At 38.5% G+C, this 19,326-nt stretch overlaps 1 protein-coding gene across 2 annotated transcripts in view; it reads right to left on the reverse strand.

Moving 5' to 3' along the window:
* LOC135713614 (kelch-like protein 17) overlaps positions 1–19,326 on the reverse strand; it is a 109,926-nt gene that overhangs the window by 74,880 nt on the left and 15,720 nt on the right. Inside the window, exon 1 of one of the 2 annotated variants that reach the window (XM_065236748.1) lies at positions 16,846–17,408. The exons of the other annotated variant lie outside the window; for it this stretch is intronic. The gene's annotated coding sequence lies outside the window, so the exon portion shown is untranslated. Of the gene's footprint in view, positions 1–16,845; positions 17,409–19,326 lie in introns of those variants that run through there. 2 annotated transcript variants of the gene reach the window in all.

The following is a 19,326-nucleotide window of genomic DNA, read 5'->3' on the forward strand; positions in this document are numbered from 1 at the left end:
AATAGTTTCACGCCAACAGAGTTCTTCCACACCATGGTCGGTCCAGAGGGTCAAGATGGCCAAAATGTGTTCCCTCCAGCAACGGTTGGTCAAATGCCTGTAAGATCGTCCAATACGACAATAGTGTGCGGAATGCGATCGGCTAATTGAATGGAAAAAAATCCTCTGAACGACGACAATATTGTGCCAGCTGCAGAAGATTTTTGTTTTGTTTTACAAGGTTGTTATGCAGAACGAACGATATAGAAAAAAACACATCATAGGGGGTGATGGATTTTGTATTTCGGCCAGGTTTGAATCCCTGTCTTGCCAAGGGTCTTCCGGGATGAAAATTTTATCGTTTTCTCCTACGTTTTTCCTTAGGTATCCTTGCCAGTCATTGGTTGCAATTGGTATGGATTTCGATGGAAAATCTACAGGACTTTATAGGGATGTCCATATAAGTCCCAGTACTCATTGGGAATTACGATACGTATTAACCCCAAATATTCCATTAGGTCTGCTGGATGATTTCTTTAGCGAAACAGTATAAGATTTATAGGAACAGATAAATGCAATCAAAATGCAATTAAATTCTGTTCCATGAGTACACCCCATCATCAACGATCCAATCTGCACTAGTTCGTCTCAAAAGGATCCGGTGCAATGGGTGGCCTACCAACCAATCTCGAAAGTGCATGACGCATTACGACACTAAATAATTTGCTGTTCGGCAAGATCCCATGGCCGTGCAGATGAACAACAACAACAACAAGGTACAGTTGAACCATAGAGGTAACTCTAAGACGAGTAGGTCCCAAAGAAACGTGCTAAACTATTTGGCTCAACTCTGGTACTATCTTCGGTCCCAAGCTAATCGATTCACCCCTCGAAACATTGGAAAATCCACGAACCCCTCATTTTATCTGTCAAACTTTCATAGCTAATCAAAAAAAAAACATAAGGAAGTACTGGAATTTCGACTAGAATGGAATACGTTAATCGTTTGCTTGGGACCAATAGGCTAGTCAAGTAGTGAGCCAATTTAAAATCGTTAGTTTCGTATTGATTGTTGGTTGGACTGCAGATGCGAAGTTTATCTGGATCGTGCACCATTTCCAAGGTATGACAGATATGAAGTGGGGTAACATTTGATGGCTTTCACTGGTGGTACATTGGCCATTGGTTTTGATTGGTGGTACCTTGTGGAAGGTATCACAACAGCAAATGATCGTGAACTTGATATGCTTGAACGTGTGTAATTGGGCGATGGTAGGAGACATCACAATCTGCGATACGATATGCTTGGGTGATGTCTTCGAGGTTGCGTAGTTCTGAGACGAACAGAACTGTTTAGAGGATGTTGTTTCTAGGGTGGGAGTGAACTTTCGTTCATTCGAGTTCTGGGTTTGATTTTTTCGGGGACCATTTTACTGGCAGCTGGTGAAAATTTCCCTTTTTTGTGGACGGGTCGTTAAGGTTGTATTTCTCTTCCACTGCCCAATCCGCTCTCATACTCATGAGAATGAAGATCAATATTTGCCATGAACCATGGTTATGAATTAGATAAATTGATAATGTAAACACAATCACAAAAAAATCTAACTTCAGGGTTGCCAAACTCATGGGATATTGACACCTTGATTAATACATTTCAGCCTACTTCGGAATGATCGGCACAACGCTTGGTACAGCTTTCGGCACTGCCAAAACTCTTGACACAGATTAAGGTGTGCAGAGTTGAATACCCCTTGCAATGCTGGGATTGGGAAGGACCCGATTAAAGCGATTTGGACGGGGAGAGTGGGAATGCCAACTCTCTGTTGATAACATTTCGAGGATAAAGGACAGGCTCTTCTCCCCACTCATTGAGGCATCTTTCTGTTTGGGGGCTCGTCTTTTTTTTCCAATTGTGCGATCATGTTTCTTGAAGGAGATTCTTTACTGACTCGTAGATGCGTATTGACGACTTTGCCTATCGAACCACCCAATCCATTTTTGGCCTTTCATACAGGACAATCAGAGTTTATTTAGCTTGATCAAGACAAACAGACAACAGAGCCAACTGCTATCGGACTAGTTTCCGTGCTACAAGGGGTGGTAAACCACTATCATCATCTATACGTTGTCCCCGTTCCGAAAATAGGTATGCAGGAAGTTCACATGCTCTGCTCTGCTCTGCAGTTATCTGCTTTTACCATCTGGACGGCCTGGGTAAACTGAACAACTTTCACGATTACAACAACTTCCTTGATGTTCAGGATCTAGAGTGTAGTCTATGTAGGAAGTTCAAATGCACACTAGTGGCACGTATGGATAAAACTGTTATCTTATCTCTCTTCCATCCAGAAGGCCTCAATCACCTGAACAACTTTGTCTAAGACAGCAACTTGCTTGATGATCAATATACAAATATATAGCTTAAACATGAAGCTCACATGCACACTAGCACCGCGTAGTGAGATAATCTTGGAGAGAATTCTGAAATAATCTGCCATTATCGGAGAGGCCTTGTTCATCAGAACAACTATCCAGAAAACAGCAACTTCATAGATGGTCAAGATCTCAAGCAATATATAATACAAAAAAGGCCTCGTTGCGATACAACATGTAATTGATCTTCCCACTATCCAAAAGGTCTTGGTAACTTGAACAAATTTTCTGAAGACTGAAATTTCCCAAGTAACCACAGCCACAATATTTCATTTTTTTTTTTTTTTTTTTTTTTTTTTTTTTTTTTTTTTTTTTTTTTTTTTTTAACTCTTTATTTGTTCCAAATTCAAAATAAATTACATTTCATTTTTAACCTAGGTGCTCCAGTTACTACAGTAACTTACCAGCCTTAATTGTTATGATATATATCTAAGTGTTTTTACATTGTTCCTGTCTTGGCAATTCAGTATTTTAAACAGGTTTTTTTAAACCTGCATGTCAGTATAACAATTGATAGCTTAAAACTAAATAACTAAAACTAAATCTTATCTAAGTATAAAGGGAATTAATCGTTGCAATTGAGGATTGTAACGATTTTTGCCGGAAATTATTAATTATTTTGTTGGACATTTGTGCTAAAGTCTCAACATTCGAAATTCTATGTACTTCGGTAGTACTGTACCAGGGAGGCAACTTCAAAATCATCTTCAGAATTTTGTTCTGAATCCTTTGAAGTGCTTTTTTCCTGGTAGTGCAACAACTAGACCATATTGGCACAGCGTAAAGCATGGCCGGTCTAAAAACTTGTTTAAATATTAGAAGTTTATTCGCCAGGCAAAGTTTGGATTTCCTGTTAATAAGAGGATACAAACATTTTATATATTTGTTACATTTGGCTTGAATGCCCTCAATGTGATCTTTAAAAGTTAATTTATGGTCAAGTATTAATCCAAGATATTTCACTTGGTTTGACCAGGAACTTGGAACTCCGTTCATAGTGACTATGTGACTACTACTAGGTTTCAAAAAGGAAGCCCTGGGCTTATGTGGAAATATTATAAGTTGAGTTTTGGAAGCGTTGGGAGAAATCTTCCATTTTTGTAAATAAGAAGAGAAAATATCTAAACTTTTCTGAAGTCTGCTGCAAATAACACGAAGACTTCTTCCTTTAGCGGAAATGCCTGTGTCATCAGCAAACAAAGATTTGTGGCAACCCTGAGGCAAATCAGGGAGGTCCGAAGTGAAAATGTTATACAATATAGGCCCAAGAATGCTACCCTGAGGAACTCCTGCTCTAACAGGTAGTCGATTAGATTTGGAATTTTGATAATTTACCTGCAGAGTTCTGTCAGTTAAATAATTTTGAACTAATTTCATAATGTAAAGTGGAAAATTAAACTTTTTCAATTTAGCAATCAAACCTTCATGCCAAACACTGTCGAATGCTTTTTCTATGTCTAGAAGAGCAACTCCAGTTGAGTGGCCTTCAGATTTGTTTGAACGAATTAAATTGGTAACTCTCAAGAGTTGATGAGTAGTTGAATGCCCATGGCGAAATCCAAACTGCTCATCTGCAAAAATTGAGTTCGTATTGATGTGAAGCATCATTCTATTCAAAATTATTTTTTCAAAAAGTTTACTTATTGAAGAAAGCAAACTTATTGGACGGTAGCTAGAAGCTTCAGCTGGATTTTTATCCGGCTTCAAAATTGGAACAACTTTTGCATTTTTCCATTTAGCAGGAAAGTATGCCAAATGGAAACATCTATTAAATAATTTTACCAGGAAAGACAAGGTACTCTCTGGGAGTTTTTTGATGAGGATATAGAAAATTCCATCATCACCTGGAGCTTTCATATTTTGAAAATTTTTAGTTATAGACCTTACTTCGTCCAAATCAGTCCCCCAGGAATCATCAAAAATATATTCCCGAGAGAAAATATTCAGAAAATCCCGAGCAACCTGATTCTCAATAGGACTAGTAAGACCCAAACTGAAATTATGGGAACTCTCGAATTGCTTAGCAAGTTTCTGAGTTTTTTCCAAATTTGTGATCAAAATTTTACCACCTTCTTTAAGCGCTGGAATTGGCTTTTGAGGTTTTTTCAAAATTTTTGTGAGCTTCCAAAAGGGTTTGGAACTCGGGTCTAATTTAGAAACATTATTTTCAAAAGTTTTGTTCCTCAGGGCAGAGAATCGCTTTTTAATTTGTTTTTGCAAATCCCGCCAGATAACTTTCATGGCAGGATCGCGTGTTCTTTGAAATTGTCTCCTACGGACATTTTTAAGACGGATCAAGAGCTGAAGATCATCGTCTATTATAATTGAATCGAATTTAACCTCGCATTTTGGTACTGAGGCAGCTCTTGCTACAACTATAGAAGTAGTCAGAGATTCAAGAGCATAATTAATTTCATCTTTGGTTTGCAAAGGAATGTTTGGATCGAAGTTATATTCCATAAATGTTCGATATTGCTCCCAATCAGCCCTATGGTAATTGAAAGTAAAGCTGTTGGGATTAGAAATTATTTCTTGGGATATTTCAAAAGTTACTGGAAGGTGATCAGAACCGAAGTCAGCATGGGTAACCAATTGGCTACAAAGATGACATGAATCAGTTAAGACCAAATCAATAGTTGAGGGATTTCTTGCAGAAGAAAAGCATGTTGGGCTGTTTGGATATTGAATAGTGTAATAACCTGCAGAACAATCATCAAACAGAATATTACCATTGGAATTGCTTTGAGCATTATTCCATGAGCGGTGTTTTGCATTAAAATCACCAATAATGAAGAATTTAGACCTATGACGGGTAAGTTTCTGGAGGTCACCCTTGAGAAAATTCTTTTGCTGGCCTACGCATTGGAATGGCAAATAGGCAGCTATAAACGTAAGTTGTCCAAATTTTGTTTCAACAGAAACTCCCAAAGTTTCAAAAACTTTGGTTTCAAATGAAGAAAGAATTTTATGCTTGATTCGTCTATGAATAATGATGGCAACGCCACCACAGGGTCCATCAAGACGATCATTTCTATAAATCAAGTAATTTGCGTCCTTCTTAACCTTATGGTCAGGTTTAAGGAACGTTTCAGTTATAACGGCAATATGCACGTTATGAACTCTCAAAAAATTAAATAGCTCGTCTTCATTATCTTTAAGAGATCGAGCGTTCCAATTTAAGATGTTTAATGCTTTAAAATCCATTACTGAATTTTAAAGTCATGACAATATTATTAGCAAATTTTACTCCAGTTTGAATAGCATCAAACATGGAGTTAGATTTAAGCATATCAGAAATCATGTCAATTAATGAATTCTGTAAAAATTCCATTTTAGGGGCAGTAATGCTTCCTAAGTCAAAATTGTCAAAATTTCCGTTAGAACGTTGGTTAGTATTTTTATTTCTACCCGCTGCAATAGCAGCATAGGTAGCTCCATTAACTCGCTGAACATTGTTAGCAGCGAGGGGAGTAGGTACAGATGAAACATTTGAAGCAGGGGTGATATTTGTACCTACGGGTACGAATGTAGAATTTGTTCCTCGCTGACCGTTGTTAACAGCAGAGGAATTTGTACCTGGTCGGAAACGTGGAGCGTTTCCTACCTGTCGGTTAGAACGAGATTGTAGGATCGCTTTGCGAGTGTTACATTCCCAAAAATTGGATTTGTGGTTTTCACCACAATTTGAACATTTAAATTTCTTAGGATTTTCCTTCACAGGACAGTCGTCCTTTGCGTGAGAGGAATCACCACAATTCATGCATTTAGCTGGCATGTAGCAATTTTTAGTTCCGTGACCCCATCCCTGGCACTTACGGCACTGAGTGAGGTTTTGGAAATTTCCTCCAGTCTTCCTGAAGTGTTCCCACTTCACTCAGACATGGAGCATAAGGCTAGCTTTTTCTAAGGCCTTAAGGTTGTTTAGTTCACTAGACTTGAAGTGAACTAAATAAAAATCATTAGAAATCCCGTTGCGCGAATCGCCAGGACGGGATTTCATTTTCATTTTGATTACTTGGAGTGGCACAACTCCAAGTAATTTTGCCAGTTCATCTTTGATCTGATCCAGGGATTCACCACTGGGCAGTCCTTTCATGACAACCTTGAACACACGTTCAGTTTTGGTGTCGTAAGTAAAAAATTTGTGCTTCTTCTCAGTAAGATACTTGAGAAGACATTTAAATCCGTCCAAGGTTTCAGCCAATACACGGCATTCACCCCGACGTCCAATTTGTAGTGAAAACTTAACTTTCACGAAATTCAAAAGTTCCATGCGAAGAGCATGGAAATCGGTAGTGGTTATCACAATAGGGGGAATCTTTTCCTTCTTGGCATTAAGCCGGGAAAGTTTACTAGAATTTTTCTGGGATGATGGATCATTCTCATCATCCGTGAGCAAATCAAATTGATTACTCAAATTAATTTCATCAGAAGGGGGGTCAAGAGTTTGCCCCTTTCTTTTGCGTTTAGGCGCCATGGCGGCAGTAAATTTTTATCCAAATCGACTTCCAAGCAGATTACTATAAGAATCTGAAGGATCGAAGAGGAATTTTCCAAATCGATATCCAAGAAGGATTACCTCGGGTAGGGTCCAAACAAGGATCGAAGAGGAATAAGAGGAGTTGAACAAGGTAGAAAATTTTTACAGGTTGAGCACTGAAAAGTGCTGTTTAAATTTGTTGTAGCTTTAGGTAGTAGTAACACTTCCTTAAGCAAAAAGCAAATAGATCCGCACGGCAAGAGAGCACGATGCGGACTGCGCCACAATATTTCATCTTTTTGCCTACATACGGGCCTCATCAAAACTTACAAACACTGGTAAACTACCTAGAATCGCAAATCAGTCCCGTATGTGTTTTCGTCAATTTTGAGGTAACCCCGCTCTCCACTATCAATTGACATCTACTTTCATATTATGTGATAAAACTACAGACTTCGATCGTGAGAAATATGAAAACAACAAAGTATGTTCAAACTTTCTTATAAACAATTAAATTGACTGCAAAGTCGCTAAACCGTAAATCAAAGTAAAAAGTAATTGATGAGATTCATCACTACTGCCATTTTCTCAATCACAGATACCAATTGTGAATTTTAATTGTGGTGTAAACATTCATTCACGTAAACTACGTTCTAAACATCTTTATGAGTCCTTGAGACTCGAGAGAGCTTCCTGATAAGATACACGTCGTGGAATGGCTTCATTACGATATTTGTTGCTTTCCTAAGTATAGCTCAGACGTCATTTCGGTTAGAAGAGCCGTTTTTGAACTATGATTTATTTAAATATGTCGAATACGCCATTGTTTAGCAGAAGAAGCATATTTTTTGCCTGAACAAGCTGTTATTGCAAGCATGCTTGTTGGGACTGCTCATACAGTATACCAAGTTTCAGATCCACCCCAACGCCCGCCACTTTCCAGCTGTCGAACACGAGGTCGAACGCAGTCCAAACAATGATGAAAGCACTGTGACGACAAGGTGTGTAGCATACAATATACCTACCTACCTAGTAGGGAAAAAAATAGAAAAAAGAGTGGGCCAGTCAACCAACCAGGTATGCTCTGCTCGGTACCTACGTTCTTTCGGCAAATAATGACGTGGACATCGCCGGTGAGTTCGTTCGTTGATCTAATAGGTAACTCTCGCTTTACCGCATGGGTGACGAGCAGCAGTGGTGGTGAGACAATCTCAGCTGGAATCGCCGTCGTCATCCACTGGAAATTTAGTGGCTGGACGTGATTCGTTCGCAAATATTGTTTAAGCCTCTGTCGCTGTCTGGATTTAATTCAGCAAAATTGTATGCAGTTTGTTTATTTTGGGGGGCACAGAACAGCGAGTCGGCTTTCCGTCTGTTAATCCAAATGAAGTAAAATAAATTCCATTTTGATTTATACCGGTTCGGTTGGGCCTTTTAGATCGAGTTATAATCGTGTCAATTTCACGATGACCGGTCGAAATGGGAGTGGATAATTCAATCAACTAGAATAAATCGATTCGCTTCACGGAATTCTGGGTTAACACGACATTCATTTATCTTCATTAATATTGTGAGTGACCCTATTCGGTAGGAGTAGCGGGTGCTGAGTTGTTGGTTTACAGTGCCATAGCGTTGCTGGCTTCATGGCTCCAATTGCAAATACCAGTCCCACCAATACAATATTTCAAAGATTATCAGCCGTTTACGATTTCTGAAGAATGTTCTAGTGAAATCAATAACTGACTTTATGGTTTGATGGCTTTTATAGACAGCAGAAAATACAAAAACCACGAATTGCCCAAAAACGGGAAAACACTGTAGCTATATTGTATTCGAAAAATAAGGGAAGTAAAAAAATCCGAGAAAAACTTTTCATTAGAAGCGTTGGTCGAGGGATAATGACATCCGAAAACAACCGTCCGTTGACTTACATAATTGGCACCATCAATCTCAGCTGTTGGTGTGGTGTTTTAGGTGGAAATTTCAGAACGGCGTGTTAGAAAGCGATTTGCATTGTCGTTTGTTTGTCAATGGAGGTGGAAAATTGAGGTTTTGGGTGGTAGAGAAGTTTCTAGTAAACACACAAATCTGTTCCCAAAATAGCAGTGACGGGCTTTGCGAAAAAGATAAACAGTGAAAGGGTTTTATTGACATTTGTTTTCTCTCATTCATGCTTTCATCGAAAATGCTAGCAGCTTAAGAAGGATATACCGTAAAGAATTGACAGCCATCCACCCACGAGCAAACATATTTTCAATACTCAAAAGTATTGATTCCTATATTGATGGTGAAAATATTTATGCCAATATTGACGCAGAATCAAAAAAATGAGCAGCAGCTCCGTATTGATGACCCACCAAAAATACTGTTGGAAAGGTCGATGTGAAAATATTGAAGGAAATATCTACGAAGGTTTTGTCGTATAGGCCCTATTGTCGATCCACTCCGTATAAAAATAGTTGAAATATGCTGTGAATGCAAACTAAGGGTATTTTTGGATGATGATCCGAAACACCCTGATCTAAAAATATAACTGACTAGGGTGGTTCAAATGCACCTCTGCGACTAGAGTGCAAAGCGTCTCCATTGATTTATAGCGACTGTAACATGGTCACGACACATGGTAGGCTAGTCGCATAGGAGTATTGAGCGAAAACCCAAAACTTGATAACTTCAAAAAATATAACTCTATATATGCTGTGTAAAGAAGTCTAAATTTTCAAGAAAACATTTAAAAGCATATTGCGCCATCTGTCTACAATCAATGAAAACCATAAAAAACAAATGCAATCAATGTTTTCAATACAAAATCCCAAGTTTTTAATATCATTATATTTTTTTCCAAAAAAAAAAGTGTTTTAATTGCTGTTGCGACGCCGTTTACACCGCTAGTTGCGGAAATCTTGCGTTGCAGTGGTAGTGGTAGGAAAATAGTAGTAGCGTAGTAGAGAAGGTGGTAGATGATGATAAATGGAATTCGCCATCGCTTATTATCATAATCGGTTTCAGAATAAACAAAGAGTAGTTTAGCAATTCAATTGAAATAAATCGTAATTAATTGGTTGTTCGAGTGGTTTGATTAATTGCAGAAGGAATCAAAACGGTTCCAAATCATCCGCCAAACCTCGACGGTGAATCACGGTGGATACAAAGGAAACATTCTCCAAATTAAATTACCACTCTCGTTGGACTTAGGCTCTGTAGATGGGTAGTCAAACGAAGTTAGGGTAGTTGCACCGAAGTTCGGGTCAAGAGCGAAGAATTTTCAAAGCACACCGTAAGTTTAGTAGTGATAATAATAATGGTGGGTTTTAATCAAAATTGAATTAATTTATTAGGATTAAGTGAACGAAATCGAAGAGGGAAGGAACGGAAGCTGTCTATTGTGGAAAGGAGACCACTTATTATAAGTCAAGTTTATTATCCAATCAGATTGTTTACTAATGGCAATAAATGTTTACAGTTTACGATGGCTTCCGATGCCGAATCCGAGAAAGACCAAACTGTCCTAAACTTAACGGAGACTCCGTGTAGAATTTACGGTTCGTCAACATGCGACGAACAAATGGTCGGCTGTTACGGGTGTTCCGGTTGGTTCCACAACCGCTGCGTGGGAATCGCGGAAGGTCAATTGCCGAAAAGATGGTACTGCCAAAGTAAGGCCTGCAAGGAGAAGGCTCAGGAGTACCAGAAGCAGAAGGACGCCAAGATGCGAAACCGGAATATCCAGCGTCAGTTCTCGCAAAGGCTCGTCTACCGTGGAGGCTAGGGTGAAAGCACTGGAGGAAAGCAGAAGAGGCAGTGCGAAGAGCTGGAGAAAAAGAATTTCAACGTGCGTTTGAAATAAAGAAGCTGGAAATGGAGCTGAAAATGCGCGAAGAAGATGAAGTCGAACAAAGGGCTCTGCAAGTAGAGATGCTCCAGAAGAAGAAGAAGAAGCAGATCAAGCGGATGAAGGCGAGTCAGGAATCGTTCGAGAAACATATGGCGGCCTTGGATAAGGAGTTGGCAGGGCTTTCGGTCGTCAAGGTTCCCAAGACAATTCAGGAAGACGTAGCAGGACCAGGCAAAGGGAACAAAAAACCCTGAGGCTGACCGAGGAGAATTTGAAGAAGCATACCGAAGGCAACGAGAACACCGATGACGAGGACGAGGATGAAAATGATAACGAAGAGGATGACGAACATTCGGAAAGTTCGAATGCAACGAGCAGACATTCCGAGCCGTTCGTCAAAAGTATGTCGCAGAAAGGAACGGTTGATGAAAGGAGCCAAAACGGGCTGGGGGCAAAGCCTACAAGGGCCCAGCTGTCCGCGAGAAAGGGATTAACCTTCGAACTTCCCAAATTATCGGGAAAACCAGCGCAATGGCCATTGTTTTACGTGGCCTACAAAACATCCAGGTATCCAGGTATCATGAATTCAATAACAATTTTGAGTAATGAATACTTTATTGAGTAGAAATAAATTTAAGCTATTAAAGTTATTGATTGTGAAATTTGGCTGCGCTGACAAATTTACTGCCAATATGAACTATTAACTCGACGAAGAATCAAAAGATTTATAATAAATTAAATATTTTTTTTTTTAATTATTTTAATACATGATGGCTGATAGAGTTGCATATAACTGGATAATAAATAATTCTTCAGCATTTTGTTAAAAAAAATATGCTTTTGATAGATATGTTATACAAATATTTCCGATCAACACCCCATCAACCAACCACTGACCAACTGTTAATTGTTAGAGCAGCACCAACTCGCCATTTATTCTTCATTGGCTTGGTTTAAATATTAAGCAAAAAAGATCAACTATTCTTAGATAAAATGATTGTGCACAGTACAAAACTATTCCCTCTCAATTAAATCAACTTTAAACTTAATTGGTTTTATTCAAGGTTTTATAGAATTCTTGAACAAGAAGACCCACCGCTGGGCGACCAACAATTTGTTTGTCTCCATTTTGACAGAAGCCAGAGATCGAAATTATCGCTGATGTCAGAAAAGAAACGGCACTTTTCACCCGTATAGAGAATGAAAAGTTAAAACAAAGAGCCAGAGAACTTTTTTCAAGCAAAGTAATTCTCTCGAGAAAAGTAGCTATGATAATTTCTTCTCACTCGGTACTTTTTTTTCCAGTGGTTATGATTTTTCACCCTTCCCGAGAAGCCGATTTTAAGCCCAAACCGAGCTTGTGCCATACGGGACTAGATTCCCAGCGTTATGTGAGAGACAGCTAGTACTCAGAGATGCCACATATGTTTCGAGTATCATCCATACCATTTGTGGAATACTTCTATCATTTGGGTTATGTGGGTTATCATTCGTTTATGTTTTTATTAGGAAACATTCAAACCGCAGCAAACAAAATAAATCTAGCGTTTAGAATCATAACTGCGATGATCGATTATCTTCATCGATTTTCTCTTCCCATTACTACAGTTAAGTAAAACAAATTTTCCGAAATTGTTCAAGTAAAGTGTACTGAAATGCTAGCAAAATAACCAACAAATGCTCAATCAACCGAAAACCTAATAAACCTAACGAGTTAGTAACAAAAGAGAAAATCGATCATCACAGTTAGGCGCTTATGATTTTGAATGCTAGAAATATTGCTTGTGAAAGAAAACAGCGAAATCTTCTTTTTCTCTTGTTTTGGTCCTTAGTTGGCTCAAACCAACAGTGAATTTTATGAGACGTTTTTGATCAGCTGATTTTTCAATTCATGAATAATTTTTGGCCTCCTTTGTCAAAGTTTATTCATAAATTGAAAAATCAGCTGATCAGAAACGTAACGTAACCTAACGACTGTGAGAAGCAATATTAATAACACATGCTGTCAGGCAAACTGGCTCCTGTCATTTCATAAAATAGACTATGTGATGTACTATCAACGTTCTACCACTGTTTAAATGGTTGATGGAGTGTGACGTTAAACTTTGTCATACATTTAAACAGCAGGCGGATCATCTGCACAGAAATTCAAAACAACCCAAAATTAAGTTCTTTTCACTCATCTCCCATGTTCCATACGATAAGCCAAATTTGGGTAAACCGGCTCAAAGTAGTTTGCATTTAAGCACGGCAAAAAAAAATTACCCATCGCTAAGTTATTTTCAATTTTTTCTACCCAAAATTAAGTTCAATTAACTCAAATTTTGGGTATATCGCATATTACTCAATTTTGGCTTCTCGTACGGAATTAGACGGTTGAGTCGAATCTTTCGTTCTATTTTGGACAACAATAGCGAGAGGAAATGAAACGGGCAGAGGTCAAATAACTCAAATTTGAGTTTAAAAAACCCAAGCGGTGGGTAGTTTTGTTTTTCTGTGTGGTTACATCACATTGGGCACAAACGATCAGATGCTGCACTCCTGCTTGGACTCCAGCAACACACTATCGAATATTTTCGGTGTCTAATGGGAGATGAAAAAGTCAAGCTGAACATTGCATTAGGTCCTCAGTAACATTGACAGATTATCTTCGTCGACTTTCTCTTTGCATCCCCACGGCCATGTAGAGACATTCCCAGGTATTTTCTGCACACAGATCGATAAAAAAAGCTTTTTTCTAACATCTAATAGGGTAGAGCACTACTTCGTCGTAATCGCCCATTTCGTTCTATCGATCAGAAAAGATCAATAATATCAATGATTTCACCGTGCACAAATCAATAATAAGTTTGTTCCGATGCGTTAGTTCATTAGCTACAACATAAATCCTGTTAGAGCGCATTGTATGAATATTTACGCTCATTGTTCTCAAAACAAAAGAAGCGCTCCTAGCAAATCCCCTTTTTCTACGTTTATCCGTAGGACGAAGAAAATCTAATGGCGTTTCAATGCGTTAGGACGGAATGGAAACTCGTAGAACGAATTTAGAATCAAGAAGCAGTGTTAGATTTTTATCTTTAGATTTATCTCAACATTGTTTGACTCTTTATCGAATCCAACGGTACGTATGGAAAGCTGAATAAATTTAGGAGTCATCTTTGAAAGAAATATTCCATTTTTTATTTAAACTCGTTCAGAAAAGAGAGGCAAAGCGCGGGTTGTGCTTAGAAGGACGGAAATTAGATCGAAAACCCTACGACAATCACATCAAGAAACGGTTCCGTGTTCAAGTTATTAACGAAAGAGAAAGTCGACGAAGAGAATCGATCAATGTTACTTAGGACCTAATGCAATGTTCAGCTTGAAGTGTTTTCACCGATTTTGAGAGAGCGATATTTTCATGCATTGAATGGGAGAGGAAAATGAATAATCGTAAATAGGGTTAACTACCCCTTTTCCAGCCTATTAAGCACAACCCCCACTTATGTCGTTTTCGTTTTTGCGGTGTAGCACTGATGTAGTGTAAGCAGGAATAAGCGCGAGTCTTTGATAGCTCAACATGATTTGTTTGTAAACAAAGGTGCATCCTATATCTACACCCTAAAATATTTCGGTGTACGGCAGTGTAGCACCGGTGTAGCTACACCGCAAAAACGAAAACGACATTAGTCTTTCTTAATGTAGCGCAGTTTAGCACCAAACGGTATGTTATTATTACTGATGCTTTCCAAATTTATTTACCTTTCCGTACGTACCGGAAGATTTGATAAAGAGAAACCAATCGTTGAGATATTGTCAAAAATCTAATAATTCTTGACGCCAAACTCGGCCTACGGATTCTAAACTCGGCCTAACGCATTGCAACGCCATTGAAACGCAAATGAATTCACTTCGCCCTATCGGATGAAGATAAAAATTGATTCGGTCGGAACGCTTCTTTTGTTTTTGAGAATAATGGGTGCAAACCTTCATATCACGCGTTCTCATTGACTTCGTTCGGTAGCTTATTAACTAAAGTATCGCACCAAATGCATAACAGACTTGTTAACTCTGAAATCATGGATTTATTTGAAGTTTTCTTTCTGCTCGATGGGCAAAAAATGGGCGATTAGGCTGAAGTAGTTCTCTACCCTATTGTCCATTCTCAGATCTGCGAAAAGCAGCTTGAGTGATGCGTCGGTTATCTTGCAGCTGAGCGATAATTTAGAGCGCTGACAGAAACCTTTGTTGATCTAGTGTGCTCTTGAATAAAACGCTGACCAGACTGAGCAGTTATAACAAGTTATAACGGTTGTCAAATAATTGCAGCACAGAAACTACCATCAAACATCAAACATTGTAAGTCTGAACGTACTATAAGATTCATTACACTTGCATAAAGCAATGTTTTTTGAGGGAGATTTATGCAGCACTTTTGAAGTAGATTTATTCCCATAATAAATATTGTCCTCGCACACTAAGATTTTGTTTTCGTGTTCGGTAAATTTTACCGAAATCAGAACAGCTGAATGTTCGGTAAAACTTTGAACTTCAACTTTAAAGGCTATTGAATTTTAAAATAATTTCAAAACACGTTCAACCTTGTTTAAATGATAAAATCTTGTCATTTTAGTGGAGATTTAGTTTCAAAGTAGCCGAAAAGCAATTGAATTGAATTGCATATATTTTGCCGAATGGTTCAGCTGTTCAGATTTCGGTAAAAATTACCGAAGTCAGCGATAATTTCTAAGTGCAGACAACATCCCCAAGTGCTTCATAAAAGTAGTTATAAGAATACATAGTCTCAAGTAAAACGAAGTATAATAAAGCAGTAGTCAACATAAAACAAATATTTCGCAATTAAAACTGCTTTAAGAATAATTTGTATTTACAATTCTAATCGAAATCAATAATAAAAAAAGCCTTGAGATTGTCTTCTTCAGAATTTTAAACATCAAACAAAACTTTAACATCGCTTCTTTTCAGTCATTCAGCTTGGGAAAACTTTCCTATCCGAGATGGAACCAGCTTGTGTCGTCCAGCTCCAATCAAGCGGATTTCCATTCTGTTTTCTCACCACACACACCACATGGGAAAAATGATAATCAACTGATGGAAGCAGATTGCGAGTTCATGTTACGCTTCTTCATGGGTCTGCCGGGGCCTACGTACATATGTTGCAGATACCGCATATTTATTCAGGGTTTTTTACGACCAACAGACGTTCTGATGCTCAGAGTACAGGCCAACACGGGAGCCTCCTCATGGCCCCAAGGCGTACCACAAGCTGGAAGTGGCGGACACGATACCCCGGTGTGCCCACAGATTTTATCGCGTTGGCAATTTTCACAACTTTCCTGAGCACTTGAAATGATAAAAAAAAAAATAAAGTTATGCTTAGACACCTCTGTGGAAGAACTCAAGGAATACTAAGTTGAGGACAGACATAATGTTCAGTAGAAGCCTAATAAGCCAACATGAACATCACATTTTCTAATTCAGTGTCAACATTTCAAAGGGGCGTAATTGCTTTTGTAAACAATGGCTTTAGTCGTAAATTTCTCGCGAATAAAAGCTCACACATGAAAATCAATGGCACTAACAGGTATACATGAATCTTTCTTCTACCACCTAACATTGTTAATTTGGAGGGGTGAGCTTCGATTCGCGAGAAATCGATGGCTAAAGCCATTGTTTACAAAACCAATTATGCCCCTTTGAAATGTTGACACTGAATTTATGAATTTAGAGGCCTCAGATAGCCTCGGTCAGTTAGGGCACTACATTACCAAACCGAAGGTGGCGGGATCAACTCCCGGTCCGGGCTAGATAATATGTCGGGATGCCTCGGCTTCCCTAGGCATAGAATCTCATTGTGCTTGCCACACAATATACAAGTGCGTACATTGGTAGGCATAGAAGACTCTCAATTAATAACTGTAAAAGTGTATAAAAGAAAATTAAGTTGAAATCAGGCCCAAGCTCGTATGAGAGCTTCAAAGCAAGGAAGATGAAAAATTAATGAATTGGATAAGCTTTACTGAACCTTTCCTGAAATATTCAAAGCAGATGTCACATAATCAATCTGAGATCTCAGACTAATAATTTCATCTGCAACCCTGTCACGCACCAAGCTTACCTTTAGCTAAACGTCTGTAAACAGTGAAACCTGTAATATGATATTCTTATCGAGAAAGCTGCCACCCCGGAGCAACAGCTGAACGGCTTCCAATGGATGCTTCGATAAATCACCGGTAATTCAATTAGTCACAAACGCCACATCGGTCACGTCTCTGTCATCAACAGCGAGATAAGCGAATCTTTCCTCTTTCAGTGAGGGAAACCACCATACTCTGAGCAGACAATTGCATTAAAATTCAATTAATCTTATACTTTGCTCCATTTCCGTCAGGTGACGTTAAATTAAACGTATTCGTCGGTTTTTTGAACTAAGGCCACTGAACTCGCAATTTGTTTTCCCCTGGAAACTCGATAATGCTGTTGTCGTTTGTTCGGGTAGCTTTTTTTTCGACCGTTTGGAATCACGTAAGCAAAGCTCATTAACATCTATTTCCGAAACTTGCACCACTTCTACCCAGTCTTGAAGCGCCAGTGATTATTTCATGTCGACGAATTGTAACTACACTCGCTCAATTTTTAAGCACGAGCCGCACAATTGTACCATTGTACCCGAAAATTCACTTCCCGAGAGGGAAATCCGCGCTCAAGAATTGCAACCAATTCTACCGAGTTGCTGTTGTCAACTGAAGTTCTCTCCGGGTAGATTCTGCGAAAACTGGTAGCCGACAAGTGCCACCCACTACCACCTGCCCGATTCCCCACGGTTGGTGCGGTATGGAATTTACACGCACACAAAAAAGGTAGACGGAAAACAAACAGTCGTATTCGGAGACTACCCACCATCAGAGCTCCACAACTAGCAGCACGCACGCGGTGCTCCACCGAAACAGAGAGAAAGTCTCCACAGCGACGTCTACACGCGGTGCTCCATTAACCCCCCCCCCTCAACATTTAACACAGGGAGTGAGTACGTTACTACAAGTGAGGAATGCAAGAGTGTTGGTGGATTTGCTTACTGGTTTCCAAACGGTGCTGCGGGTTTCAACAGAAAATGGAAAGAGGAAGTTGTTTTCCCTCTATTGTTCAGTTTGATGAAAAAGTTCGGGAAAAGTTGTCAATTGAATCGATTCTGAAAAAATATGTGAGATAGAGTAGAATCATTGATAAGTTGTGGCGCTTCGGTTTTGACGTGCTCAAGAGGTAGGAGTTGTCCAAGTGAATTTAAGATTTTCTCCAACAAACGTAGCGATGATTTATTACAACATAACTTCCGTGAAATGCAAAGTGACATAAACCTTCAACAAATGCGTAGTTAGTAACACGAAACCCAAAGGGAAGGAAATATTACGCACTTTTATTTGTGTAATCCAAATGGATAATAAACTGGTGGAAAGCAAATAAAGCACAGGATGTGCCCACAAGGGTGAAGCTGAGGGGTAGGTCAATCATATAACGTTAGGGCTAATTTAGAACGTGATTACCAAGTAGGAAGCAGATTGATCAGTTGCATATAAAACAAAGTAAAGTAAGTAAGATATAATGATTTCTATATGTCTATCTAGATTTCTGTCCATATATGTCAATCGTCACAAAACAATGTAAAATTATTAGAGGGTGTATTCATGGAAAATGGCACACATATAAACAGTTGTAACTTTTTAGCTATAATCCATATGATTTGAAATTAACAGTGTAGAATGTTTAATCCATAACGTACATATTTTAGTTTTATGACGGTATTAGAGGTGGTTTAACTCGAGTTATGGTCATGAGACAACATGCTGTCTAATAAATTGTATACAATCCCAAATTTGAAATCAGCGGTTATGCAAGGAATTTCTTTTGTCATTGTTGTTGTTGAATCTTGGATCCAAACAATTTTTTTTTTGCAAAATATTATAATTCAAAATATTGTCCAGTTAGTCAGATGTTTCACTTAAAAAATGTGGCTCATTTTGCCATAAAAATCAAAACTTTTCTAAGTTTTTCATTTTTTCTGTCACACTCTAACGATTCATAATTAGTGAATAAATTGAACAGAGAGTGGAAAAATAAGTAAAAATAAACAAAATGCAGTTGTTTCACTGTAAAAACATTTTAAGACAACATTTTGTTTTGACGCAGGTCTACGTCTGTGATTTCTATATGGGGGTTCACTTTGTAAAAACCAAAAATGGAACATGTAACGAAAGATTTTGAACGTTAATAATTCAGCTGCTCCTGGACCAATTTCAATAATTTTATAACCAATCGATCAGAAATATTATTTTTAATTAAGACTTTATCATTTTTCAAAATGTTTCTTTCAAAAATTGCACGAATGTGCAACTGTTGCTATTATAATTAAAACTATCACCGATTGCCTGCAAAAAGCGATTTCCCTAACACAGATTTCAAAGTCTCACCAAACGGTGTTTATTCAATCACCGCATGGTGAGTGGTGGTGTTCTCCAGTACACAACGATAGGCTCCCCGCAAGCAGTTAGCTATCAGATCGATTCTCTTCAACGACTTTCTGTTTCGTTAATAACTCGATGGC

The sequence above is a fragment of the Ochlerotatus camptorhynchus genome, unplaced genomic scaffold, assembly GCF_037179485.1.
Source record: "Ochlerotatus camptorhynchus isolate MF236.1 unplaced genomic scaffold, CSIRO-AGI_Acam_v1.1 ptg000574l, whole genome shotgun sequence".
Taxonomy (NCBI): domain Eukaryota; kingdom Metazoa; phylum Arthropoda; class Insecta; order Diptera; family Culicidae; genus Ochlerotatus; species Ochlerotatus camptorhynchus.